This window comes from Fukomys damarensis, unplaced genomic scaffold (assembly GCF_012274545.1).
Source record: "Fukomys damarensis isolate Sample0158 unplaced genomic scaffold, DMR_v1.0_HiC HiC_scaffold_10, whole genome shotgun sequence".
Taxonomy (NCBI): domain Eukaryota; kingdom Metazoa; phylum Chordata; class Mammalia; order Rodentia; family Bathyergidae; genus Fukomys; species Fukomys damarensis.
Window position 1 is genome coordinate 18,740,245 of NW_022900922.1, and position 13,504 is coordinate 18,753,748.

The 13,504-nt window shown below is 38.1% G+C and overlaps 1 long non-coding RNA gene across 3 annotated transcripts in view; it reads left to right on the forward strand.

Annotated features, from left to right (window-relative positions):
• LOC104861483 overlaps positions 1-13,011 on the forward strand; it is a 56,121-nt gene extending 43,110 nt beyond the window's left edge. For all 3 annotated transcript variants that reach the window (XR_780065.2, XR_004516497.1, XR_004516496.1), the window contains one exon: positions 12,827-13,011. This is a non-coding gene — a long non-coding RNA (uncharacterized LOC104861483). The remainder of the gene's footprint in view (positions 1-12,826) is intronic.
• The last annotated feature ends 493 nt before the right edge of the window (positions 13,012-13,504 follow it).

Genomic DNA, 13,504 nt, shown 5'->3' on the forward strand with positions numbered 1-13,504 from the left:
ACTTACCTACTCCTCTCCTACTAATGGCAGCAGAATTACAGAATCCTACATGAATGGATGCTAGGACATCTTCTCCAGCCTGCTATTTTTGTTGTAAGGATCTCCCAGAAAATATCCCCCCAAGTGATCACCTCAGTCTGTGAAACTCTTAGGGAGAGATAATAGCCCCAGAGACGCACTTCAACCCAAGCAGGAGGACTTTAATTACTGGAGGGCACATCTGCCTCTCTGGAGCTTTTCTTTAAACCAAGGTCCTGATCTTTAGAGCCAAAGAGACTAAGACCATCTATTCTGCCTTGCAGAAGACAGACTGGCATAGCTAGAGCAGCAGTCACATTGACTCACCACAAAGCCTTTTCAGGATAAGCACTGCACATCCCTTCTTAGTTTCTTCATCTCTTTATTCTATGCATGATTCTTCTCCCTTTTAATTTTTTTCTTTAAAATTCTCTATATGATGCTGCTGCTGACAGCTGGTAGCATCAGGGGGCTGGGTATAATACAGTTATCTGAGTACTCTAGGAGAAAACTGGACAGTAGCTCTCTCATTCTATGCTCCAATTTACTGTGAAGGAAGTTTAGGGCAGCATTACATTTGTCATACTCACGTGACTCTGAAGGTACAGTCATTTGAGAGCCCAGCTCCATTTAAGTGCTGCTGTCATTACATCACAGCTCCTTATTTTTCGAATTGTAGAATATGATTTAAATTTTTCGTAGCTGCTGAAACAAAGTAGCATAAACTTGGAGTCTTAAAAGAATAGAAATTTATTCTATCCTAAGTCTGGCTAGAAATTTCAGAGATGGATTTCCTCTGGAAATTCTAGGGGAAAATGTGTTTCTTGTCTCCCCGCTCAGCTTTTGCTGACTACTGAAACCCTACTCTGTGGCTTCTTCTCTCTGTGCTTTGGCTTCAGGTACCCTCACCTCTCTGCATGTGAGTTTGCCCCCAAACTTCGTTTACCTCTCTGTTAAAAGGATGCACATGATTGCACTTACAGGCCACCTGGATAACCCAGGATAGATTATTCCCTTCAGGCCCACAGTGGAAATTGCCCTTCTATCTGTGGACCCATGAAGCCAGAAACAGATTATCCCATTTCAAAAATATAAAATTGAGGTAGGCATAGGATAACAACTACAGATGTTTCCATTGCCAGTGGGTGAAAGTAGAAGGAATAAACAGATCACATATCCCAAGATAATTCAAAATAAGGCAAGGGCATAATCCTCTGTGGGTTGAAACTCTGTGCTCTTGGACTGTGGATCCATCCTTGGCCTCTGTGCCTCTAACTCCTAGCCTACATCTTTGGGCTCTGCTTCTGAACCCTCAGTTCTAGTTCTGTCCTTGGAGTAATCCTTCCTTTTATTGGATGAGATCACATTTGCAGTGGAGTTGTTTAGCAGCCTGTTTTCTGCCTGTAGAATTTTGGGTCTGTCTGCCTTCTTACACTTTATTTCACCTCAGTCTCCTTTAGTCCATGCTGACGATGGTCCTGCTGCTGTAACAGTTTCAAAACCTCTTTGGTCTCCCATGAGTGTCGTAGATTCTCATCATGAGACAACAGGGTCATCTGAAGTCTTTTCTGCATAATCCTATTTCTGTTCTTGATTTCTGTTGAGGTGCGTAAACAAAACTACGAATCACATGCCAGGTCTCTTCAATACTGGCCATGGGTTATTCCTTCACACCTTCGGTCCATGTCTCCAAGGTATGCTTTCTAACAGGGAACACACACACACATGCACACACCTCACACACACACAGAATTTCTTAAATTATCAAATTCTGGTTCCATTTTGCTCAACTGTTTATCAGTTTATCTCATTCCTCTTAAATTTTAGTATACGAATCAAGAAAAAAGAATCAATGTGCGTCCTTAACTTTGTTTAGAAATTTCCTATGTTAAATGTCCAAGTTAGTCACAGGATTTGCTTTTCACAGAGCTGTAACAACCCATGTAGCTAATTTGATACATATTTCTAACATGAGTCAGACTTTTTCTAATTTCCAGTAATATGTTCCTTATTCATTCTAAGTCCTTATTGGAATCACATTTAACAATCACATTTCCACAAATATTCTATTCATGGTAATATATATTGTCTAAGATGATAGAAGCTTTCTCCACTGTAGTCTGCTTTTCTTCTACCAATAGTCTGTCCAAGGCAATCAAAGCTTTTAAAAATCATATAACTAAATTTTTCCAGCTTCTGCCCATCATCTGATTCCAGAACCACTCATACATTTCTATGTGTTTGTTACAGATGAGCCCACTCTTGTACAGTAGTAGAACTGGTCCGCCTGCAGCTGTAGTAAAAATGAGTACCACTTTTCGTGGCTTAAAACAACAGAAATTTATCCTCTCACAGTTTTACTTGCCAGAAGTAGCAAATCAAGAAGTAGGTAGGGCTAGACTCCCTCCCGGTGCTCCTTGGGAAAAATCCCTTCCTTGCCTCTTTCGGCTTCTGGTGGTTGTAGGCCTTATGCAGCTTTCACTATCTCTCTCTTGGTTCTATGTTTTTGTTGTGTGTTTATCTAACTCTAAACTCTATCTTGAGGGCTGGGGATTTAGCTTAGTGGTTCTGCCACCTGCCTTGCAAACCAAGGAGCTGAGTTCAATCCCCAGTACCCAAAACAAAACAAGTAAACTCTATCTTGATATAACAGGATACATGTGACTACATTTAGGGTTTACTCCAAGAATACAGGATGATGCCACCTAATCACATGGGTTGCTGTATAATGTGATAGTTTCATGTCTTGATGTTTAGAAAGGGAGTAGGTTTTTTGAGGACTATTTTCTTCAGCCTACTTCATGACTCAAAGATTCTTCCTATTCAATTAAAAAAGTCAGGTTCTTGTTTTTAGGTGTTTGTTATAGCAGCATCTCATTTCTGGCACCAGAAATCTCTATTAGTCTCCTATGGCTGGAACAACAAATGACTGCAGACTTGTGGATTTCACATAATAAAAATTGATTTTTCTCATGGTTCTGAGGGCTAGACCATGAAATTAGTATTACTAGGTTGAAGTAAAAGCAGTGGCATGGTTTGGGTTCCTCTAGCAGCTCTAGGGAAGAGTCTGGCCTTGACTCTTCCAGCTCTGGTGGCTGTTAGCTTTGCTCGACTTGTATAGCTTTACTCCGATCTGTGCTTTCACTGTCATGTAGCCTTTTATTCTCTTGATGTGGAATTGTTCTCTGCCCCTCTTATTAGGGTACTGTGGGAACATATAGAGCCCACTCAGATAATCTGGGAAGACTTCCACACCAATTCCCTTTGCAAGGACCTTTTATCCAAAGAAATTTCCATGGCTTAGAATGGACGTGCTTTGGGAGGACATCTACAGCCTTCCATAAACACTTATGTTCCACTTCATTTTCATGCAAAGAAAGACACAGAAGCCCAGAGCATGTAAATGGAGGGGATGGATATACAGTACACTTAATAGAAACCTACTGTAGAGGAAAGAAGTGACTGGAAGAAAAGCTCTTGCCTATAATTTGTATAGTTTATATTTAAAGGAGCTTAATGTAGGATGCTATAATGATATTTATTAAATTATTCTATATCTGATAATTCATTCTAATGTGTTCACTTATATACTTATATGGGGCTTCCTCAACAATGGTCTGAAATTTGGGTTGATTGGATAGTTCTTGGTCAGTGGGGGACTGGTCACTTGCATTGCAGGCTGCTTATCAGAAACTCTAGGCTTTACCCAATAGATGCCAGTAGCACTGTTCTGTCCTCTCCCCAGTTGTCACAAAATATATCATTAAAAAATGACATTCTGAAAAAGACAGGCTTGTAGTCAAAATACTGCAGATCATCGTTGCCTTCTTACCCTAGGAACATAAATCTACCTTTGTTTGGAGCCAGGTGTAAATCCACCTAATCATGTCATCGTCTGCTTTATGTTTTGCATAACAGTGTTCTGAGAGTACTTGTCAAGTGCCTTGCTGAAGATGAATCCCTAAATTTGCCACGTTTTAATAATAATTTTTTAAACAAAAGGGATATAATGTGTTTGAGTAAACTTAGCTGAGTAATTATGGCTTTCTTTTTGAAGAACACACAAATTATGCAACATTCATCTGCTCTGGATTCCTTTAATCACCTTGACTGCCATGTGGACAGTCTTTGATTAACACCCTACTCTTTTAAGGACTGTTCAGACATAGAACTGAGGTGCCACCGTTTAGACTTAAGACCCACCACTCAGACTTAGCATTCAGACTTAACATGCAGGAATGTGAGTAGCAGTGTGATCTTAGGGTAGCTTATTCTACAGTACAGTATTGTACATTTTGCTGATTGCATGGTACAATAAAATACTATAGTTTTATGATCTGTTATACACTTCAGTAGTGCGTGTAAGAGTTATACACAAAAGAAAAGTCATCAAGATGGGGTTTCCTTTGACCATTTCTTTGTTCTAAATATTGTAAGGTATATATTTTATACAATTTCTCATTGAGCAACCAATTAATTAACAACCTAGACAAGGGAATAGAAAAACTCTGTTGTTAAGTGAGGAATCTTTGTATAGTGAAATATTGACATGCCCTTGAAATGAAAAAGCTAATTTTGAACTTTGAACTCATCTGCACATGTTTATGGAACCAGCCAGTTGCTTTTCAAAATATTTGGCCATTCTCATTCTTTCAGCACTTAATTCTTTTATTTGGGATTCTACCCAAGGTTAGAAATCATAAATAGAATAATATATATAATTATTATATATTATATAAATATAATACAGAGATTATTTGTATTATACACGATTAATATTATATAATATCTCTTGGCAACTAAGGGGATATGTGTAACACACACACACACACACACACGCACGCTAGTTAATTGTGATATGCCAACTTGACTTGAGCATGAACCACCCAGCAGGTTAGTAAAGCTCTGTGTGTTTATGGATAATTGCTATGTAGGCCACAAACTAAGGAGGGAAGACCTACCCTGGATATGTGTGGCACCAACCAATAGTCTTGTAGCCTAGATGGAATAAAAAGGAAGGAAGGAGGTCATCTTTTCTTGCCCTCCTTTAGAGGAGCTCTGGTCTTCACCATTACCTTCAGACATTGGTCTCTCCATTTCCTTCAGGCTTTTAGTATAGATTCTTTGGCTTTCTGACACAGACTCACACTTCTGACTCTGCGGTGAGCTTCTAGGCCTTCAACCTTGAGTTGCTACTGGAGTTTCCTGCTCTCCAGTGCGCAGATGGCTATCGTGGATTCTTTCACCTCTGATTCCTCAGATGGCCATTGGTTCTCCTCCTCTTCTGATCCTGTAAACCTACCTAATAAATACCTTGTGCAAGTCCAATTATGCATATATTTTATATTGATTCTGTTCCTCCAGTGAGCCATACACACACACACACACACACACACACACACACACACACACATGACTTAACATCCTGGGGTCCACAGAAAACTTTCTTAAAATCTCCTCTTGCATATGGATGCTAAAATCATATACACAGATGTCAATTTAACATCTCTGTCTGGATATCTCACACAGAATTCAGGCTTTCCTTGGACTCCTGATTGCCAACCCTAAGTGAAGGGATTATTCTTGCCCTTTAGTTTAGTGTGGGCTACCGTCATCTGGCCAGTTCTACAAACTGGAAAACTAGGAAGAAGTTACAGCGGCAACTCCTTCCTTCCTGCTTCCCAACCCATTACAGAGTGCCATGGATTGTGCCTCCTAAAAATGCTCTCACATTTCCTCATCCTTGTTAGGTGCACTTTTCTCCTCCCAGTTTCAGGTATGGCACACCTCACCTGGACTCCTGTAACAGCCCCCTAACTGAGTGTACCATGTCTACTTTTCGTAAGCATAGTGGTATTTTTGAGATATAAATCTGATTATGTTATTTCATGAAGCATTCTGTTTGTTTCTGGACAAATTTAAGGTCTTGACCACAGCTTAGAAAGTCTCATCCGCAGTCAGCCCTGCCTGCTCCCTGGCACCATCTCTCCTCAGCTATGCTGGCCTTTCAGTATTTGCACACGTCTTGCTCAACTTGTCACAAAAGTTTTGTATCTGCACACCTATCTGTCTGCCAGGCATGCTCTTCCTCTCCTGCCTTTATGTTAATCTGACCCTACTTCTACTCTGATCTCCCCCTCCCTTGTTCTCCTCCTCCTCGATTGTGAATCCCCCTAATTCAGACTGTCGTGGCGCTGCACATTCCTTTCTCACACTTGAAAATGTAATTGTACATTGTGACAATTGAATTAATATCTTCTAAGACTAAATAAGTGAGTTTCTTGAGGAAACAGGTGTTCTTTGGTTTTCTGTTCACATTTAGCCCCTTGTGATAAATTTATCTTCCGTACTATTTTAATCATTTCCACCCTTTGCAAAGTGCCTAATGTATTGTAGGAGCCCAATATCTTTAGGATGCATGGGTGAAAAGATGGGTGAATACTGGACCTTGTTCCCTTGTTTGCCTATACTTTTAAGGCTAAAAAGTCACTTCTTTACAGAAAATGTAAAAATGAAGCCCAGATGGTTTTGCTTTCTTTGGTCCAATTAATACAAAACTATCTGCATTTAGAAACAAATAAATATATATTTTTCATTAATCACTCTAAATGTTCATGTCCTTTTATTAGTTACTTATAACTCAGTTTCTATTGTTATTTACAAGCCACAGTTGTTTCTGCCTGTTAGCCCTCCTGATATTATTCAGTTCATGTATAGGCAATTCATTTGACATTTAATATTGATGAAGTCTTTCTCACTGTAGCTTTTACATGTGGTCTTTAAAAGCTATTTTTCCAGGGGATCTACGTAATCATCTCAGCCTTGTATGGGTCCTCTTTTTTTTTTTTTTTTATGGTTCCAGAGATTGAACTCAGGACCTTCTGTTTGCAAGGCAGGTGGCAGCACCACTGAGCTAAATCCTGGTCCAGTCCTCATTTGTTTTTGACATCATTGAACACCTTTCATTTTAAAGAACCAATCTTGTATCTTTGCATACGTTTTAAAAATTCCACATCCTCTTCTAATGTGACTAAGAACACCAAGAGTTACATGGGTGGTTTCTACAAAAATAAGAACCATTTCCATTTCTTCAACCAGCAGGCAGTCATATGACCTGCTCTCATATCCTCTGCCTAGTTGTGTGACCTCAGAAAGTCCTGTTAGACTGCTTTACATTCTTTCCCCTTGGAAGAAGAGACCGGACTACTATGGTTCCGTCATAGGAAAAATATTTAAAGAAAAGAGGGTATATCACAGTAGATGTACTTTTCATTTCTATTGAGGATGGCCTATGATGAAAAAAGGAATGTTTCATAAATGAGTGAATTTAAAATAAACAACAAAGAAAGAGTCCTAAAAGGTAAATCCAAAATAGAAGAACAGATTGATCCCTCGAAGAATAATTCACGGAAGAAATGGGGAGACATTTCCTTTTCAAAATCTGTAACAAAATTATAGCTTATTTTTCAAATATGATGAGTTAGTTTTCAATTGCACATACTTGAAGTAGATAAATTTAATATGAGAAAAGGTTTATTTTGTCTCACCTTTTGGAAGTTTCAGGGACCAAGAGGCCCCATTGCTTCGGATCTCTGGCAAGGCAGCATATCATGGCAGGAGCCTGTGGCAGAGGAAGCCTGTTCACTGGATGGCTGGTTCGAAAAATTGTAGAGGAAGGGGTGGGTCCCACTTCCCTGTACAACCTACACAGCAAAGTAACCTAACTCCCTCTTAAATATTCGACTACCTGTAATACTTAGGCCATGGAGGGACACTTGTCATCCAAACCTTTGCACAGGTTTGACTTCTCATGCATAAAAATGACGTGTATCCTTCTTGAGGGCAGTGATGCAAGCATAAAAAGCTGGCTTTTTATAACTAACCATGAATTTACTGACTCTTCACCGAGATAGAAGCCTGAAACAGAGCCAGAAAACAGCTCTATCTCTTGTGATTTCCTCCTGTCCTTCTACATCTTTGTCTCGATATCACTGTTGTCATTCTTCTAAGCCTCTGCTTGGGCTCCACCGTACAGCACATATCTTTATGGTTTGTCCTGTTGAGCAGGACCTGAAGGTTTGGCTTCGATGTTGGAAGTCTTTGACATTCCGCGCTTGGTACAAACAGTTTGGCCAGCCCCATCCGCACTTCCAGATGATCTGTAAGGAGCTGGGAGGTTCTATCTGGAAAACTGGGAAACCTTGGTCTCATGCTTCCCAGCAGGGTTGTTTAAAGGGTGGGATGGTGTGATACAGGACCTGACGTAGAAGCCTTTAGCATTGCTCACAGAGTCACAGAGCTGGGCATTCCACTGTTTGTCTGCCTGTTGAGTCACTGAAGTTTGGCTGACTTCATCGTTGTGCCTGAAATTGGAAAGTTTTCCTTCCTTCCTTTATTCCTAAACAAATTACATTTTTCTTCATGAACTCACTTAAGAAGATCTGTCTTTGACTCATAGTTCCAACCAATCCTTATTTCCAATCCTAGGAATTCCCACGGTAGAAATTGCCTCAGTTATTAAGTGACAATGCTTTTATTTTTTGAATAAACTTTATTTTGAGGTGACTGTAGAAATATGTTCAGTTGTAAGAAAATACTCAGAGAATCCTGCACCCTTCACTTAGTGTTCTTCAACATTAACATTCTGCATAGCTCTGTAACAATTGCTCAAAGTGGAAATTGGTACTGATAGAATCTTATCAGTATCTTATGGTATCTTATTCAAATATCACTAGTTTTACACATAATCATGTGTACATCTAATTCTTTGTGGTTTTATCACATTTGTAGAATCATGTGATCATCATTATAGTCAAGACTTTGTGACAACTCCATTACCTCATGGAGCTCTTCTCTTGCCCTCTCGTAACCACACCCATTGACCCCAACCCTGTCCCTAATCCCTAAGAAACATGAATTTGTTTTCCATCTCTATAATTTTGAAATTTCAAGAATGAGAAATAACTGGGATCTTATTGCAGGTAACCTTTTGAATTTTGCCTTTTTCATTCAGCTTAATTCTCTTGACATTGATTCAGTCTTTTTAAACATCTACTGTTCATCTCTGATTATGCTGTAAAACAATATTTATGGTGAGGATGTACCACCGTGTGCTGAATTGTTCATCTGTTGAAGGGCACTTTTTTTTTTTTTTCCAATTTTTGATTATAATATGTTAAACTGCTATCAACATTCTTGTGCAGTTTTTTTTTTTTAATGTGTGCTTTTATTTTTCTGGGGTAAGTATTAAGAGTACACTCTCTGGGTCACCTGGTAGTTGCATGTTTAGTTTTATAAGAAACTGCCAAATTATATTCCACATTGGCTGTACCATTTTATATTTCTACGAGAAATGTATTAGAAGTTGACACTTTATTGCATGTTTGCTGGTATCTGATGTGGTTACTATGTTTTATTTCAGCTGTTGTGATAGGTATAGTGATACCTCATGATTCTTTAATTTGCATTTTTAATGGCTAACTGAAAATATTTTCTTTTATTTATTTGCCATCTGTATATTCTCTTTGACAAAAAATATTTTTGTATCTTTTTCTGTTTCACAATTAGATTTTTTTGTTGTTATTATGAAGTTTTCAGTTTTTCTTATATATTCCAAGTACTGGTCCTCTATCAGGTAAATATATAAATATTCTCTACAAATTGGTTGCTTCTCTTTTCATTTGTTTACTGTGAGAGCATTAAAAAAATTTTGATGAAATTCAGTTAATTAATTTTTCCTTTTATGAATTTTGAGTCTGGTGGTAAGTCATTCTTTGCCCAGTCTTAGGTCCTGAAGATTTTCATATATTATTTTCTAAAACACAGTTTTTATTTCATTTTAAAATCTGTGATTGGTTCTGAGTTACTATTACTATAAAGTTTGAGTTTTAGATTTATTCATTTATTTAGCCTGTGAATATCTAGTTACAACTAGCACCAGCCATTGAAAGACTCTCCTTTTTCATTAAATTGGTTTTGTACCTTTGTTAAAAATCAAATATGGTCTGTTTCTGGGCTCTCCAAGCCATTTGTCCTTTGGCCAATGTCAACCACTCTTTTTTTGCCATTAAATTTAATGGTACTTTTTAAGCATACAGTACAGTTACATTTATCTTTGGGATCTTGTACCTTTACTTGATGTATCTTTGTTCTTATTTTTTCTCCATTCCCCTGCCCTCCCTTCACCCCTTCCACCTTCCCTATTTACAGACAATGTTTCCATTTTTTCCTTTTCTCATAATTTTTCTTTTTCCTTCTTTCCTTTCCCTACTCCCACTTTCCTACTCCTTTAGGCCTTTTCTTCCTATTTCACATTATCAATAATAACATTTAAACCTCATTTACACTTCTAGTTTTTCACACCAGAGAAATTTTTCGGCACTTACACATCGTTCACTCTTGATCACTGCAGCTACATACTAAGCTTGACATCAGGTAAAGTGATACCTCCCACTTCAGTCTCAGTTTCAAGTTTGTTTCAGTTATTCTAGGACATGTTTCTTTCCATATACATTTCAGAATAAGCATATCTTGTCTACAAAATATCTTCCTGGAATCTAGATAGGCATTGCATTAATCTTTGGATCAAATCATTAAAAAAGTATCATCACCGTGTTGGGTCCATCAGACAATGGACACTATCTTTCCATTTCTATTGTATTTATACCTTTCCTTTATGCAAGTCTTCTTTGACTCCTTTATTCTGCACTTTGTGAATTTCTTCATATAGATCCTCTATTTGTTATGTTGAGTTTATACTTGGCATTTTATCTTCTTTGAAAAGATCTGTTATGATACTGGCTTTGTAGATTTAATTTCTACATAGTCATAAGAAGAATAGAATGCAGTTGATTGTTTAGTGTTGACTTTGTATGATGTGACCTTGCCAAACTCACTTATTAATTCTGCAGGTTTATATCTTGTAGATTCATTGTGATTTTTTATGTAGACAGTCATGACAATGCCATTTTATGAGTATATGCATTTTGCATCAATTGGATTCTGAGGTCTTTGAGGCCTTTAGCACTGTGTGTGAAAGAGTAAGGGATTGCATAAAGAGTAAGGGATTGATATATATTTATGAATAAGTCCACAATCAGTACTGTTATCTGTGAATTGCAGATTTGTTTTTCTGTTTTAAAATTTTTCTTATTTACTGAAAGAGCTAATTAATGGTACATTTATCTACATGCCCAGACTCCTGTTTTCCTTGGGAGTGCAGTACACTTAATCTAGTTAGGACAATTCTCATTTATTTACACCTGCAAGAGAACAGTGTCTTAGTACAGATTGAAACTGGGATTTAATTAATGTCCTGACACAATACTTGGATGCTAACCTCTTTTCACTGCAGAGAAATGCCTATATATCTGATTTCATTTAGTCTTTAGAAGGTGCATAGCATTCTTGAAGCATTTTATTTTTCCTCTGACACAGGCAATAATTAAAGCTCTAGAAGCTGTGCACTGGCTCTTTTTCATAGTTCACTTGGCATTGCTTGGCTTCCTTCTCTGCTTATGGTTGGTGGAGGACTATCAGGAACTATTTTTTACGACCTGTACAACTTGTTTGTATTGCATACCATATTTTTCAAGCATAGATCGTCATTTTTGTGCAAGAAAACACTCTCTTTTTTCCAGTGTTTCGAAAATATAATTAATACTTGGCAGAATTCACAAATGGAAAAGCGAACAGATGAAAATGATGAGACTCCATGACTTAATATGCAAAGGAAGAAGTGAGAGCCTTGTCTGAATATAGGGCATGAGCTTGGAAGTGATTCACAAAGCCTAATATTTATTGTCCACTTTATTGAAGCTTCATATTCTGCAAATATGTGTGATCAGAAGTTAATATCTGATTTTTTCAAAGGAAAGACTGATGGCAGTAAATCTAAGGCATTCTTACAGTTTGCTAAGATCCTATTAATGTAATATGATATGTAGATAAATACAATAGGGAAATTGGGAATTTATAATGCAGAGGTTATACTCTGAGATATAAGAGTATAACCTTTTTCCTTTTAAGTACTTGGAACAATTGCCAAAAATTTATATATCAGGCCTTGAGGATAATACATAGGACAGTTCGGTCAGGCACGTGTTCATTGTGTCCTTCATAGATGGAAGATCAGTAGGGTACACTCAGTGTGCAGAGAGGCATACGATGTAGCTATTCCTCTGGGTGTGTTGAAACAGGTGTGTGACTCTGGATTATCTGGAAATGTAACTCAATGTCAAGTTCCAGGTATTTAGAATCTGAAATTTCAAGGATTCTCAAACTGAAATCTGGGATCAATAAAATCAGATTTTCTTAAGAAGAACTGACATTCATAGTAAGTAAAAGGAATCAAAAGGACAATGATCACTGTAGAATTTATTATTCTAGGCAAGCCAGATTCATTCACATAGAGCCACCCACTGGTCTCTCTGTGGGACTGGATCCCTCAAGTTCTTTCTATAGAATTGTGCCACATTTGCATAGAACTGAAAAAAATGTCCTTTTGTGTACTTGAAATCATCTCTAGACTCATTATAACCCCTAACAATGTAAATATTATGTGTGATAGTTAACTGTGTCAGCTTTAGTAAGAAGCATTAAACTAAATTGGGTCAGCATAGATTTGGGTGTGACTGGATGTTTTACTGAAGACAGAAAACCCACCCTGGGTGTGAGTGGTGCCAACCCACAGGCTTGTAGCCTGAATGAAATAAAAGGGAACTGAAGAAGGAACGATTACTTGTGTTTCTCTGGAGGGGCTCCAGTCTTCACTTTCACCTTGGATGTTGTCTCCCGGCTTCTGGTGCAGACTCTTCAGTCCCCAGCAGAAACTCCCTCAGCCTTCTGCGCAGACCCTTCAGCCTTGCACCACAGACCCATCGGCCTCCTGACTCGCACAGCACACTACACTGAGCTCCAGGCCTTCCCCTGGATTATTTGGATCTCCAGTGCTCAGGCAGACCTTTTGTACTCTTCCACACCTGACTGCAGGCAGCCATGGTAAGCCAATCTTGTAATTCTTATGTATTTGTATATCTTGTCTTAAATTTGTTTCTCTAGTAAGCACAGATTGATACACTATGGAAATAGTTGTCACACTGAATTGTTTAGGAAACTATAATAAGAAAAAAAATTTTGTATATGTTCAGTGACAGACGTGACTTTTTCCTCTGAACAATTTTGATTCATGGTTGGTAGAATCCTTAGATGTAGAACCCACAGATAAAAGAGGGCAGAGATACGTTTGAAACCTTTGTTGCAGGCACTTACACCAGTCATCACAGTATGTGGGAAAATAAGAGTAAAGCACTTTTCCATTCACTAGTTGTCATTTTTATGGTTGGGTCATTTTGCTGATTAATTCATCAAAAATAGTTCACTTTGTGATGGTTTTATTGGCCATGCTGAATATGAGCTCTCCTCATTAATGGGGCAAATGACTTTCGTTTCTGGGCACATAGAATGCTGTGAAAACACTGCACAGCTC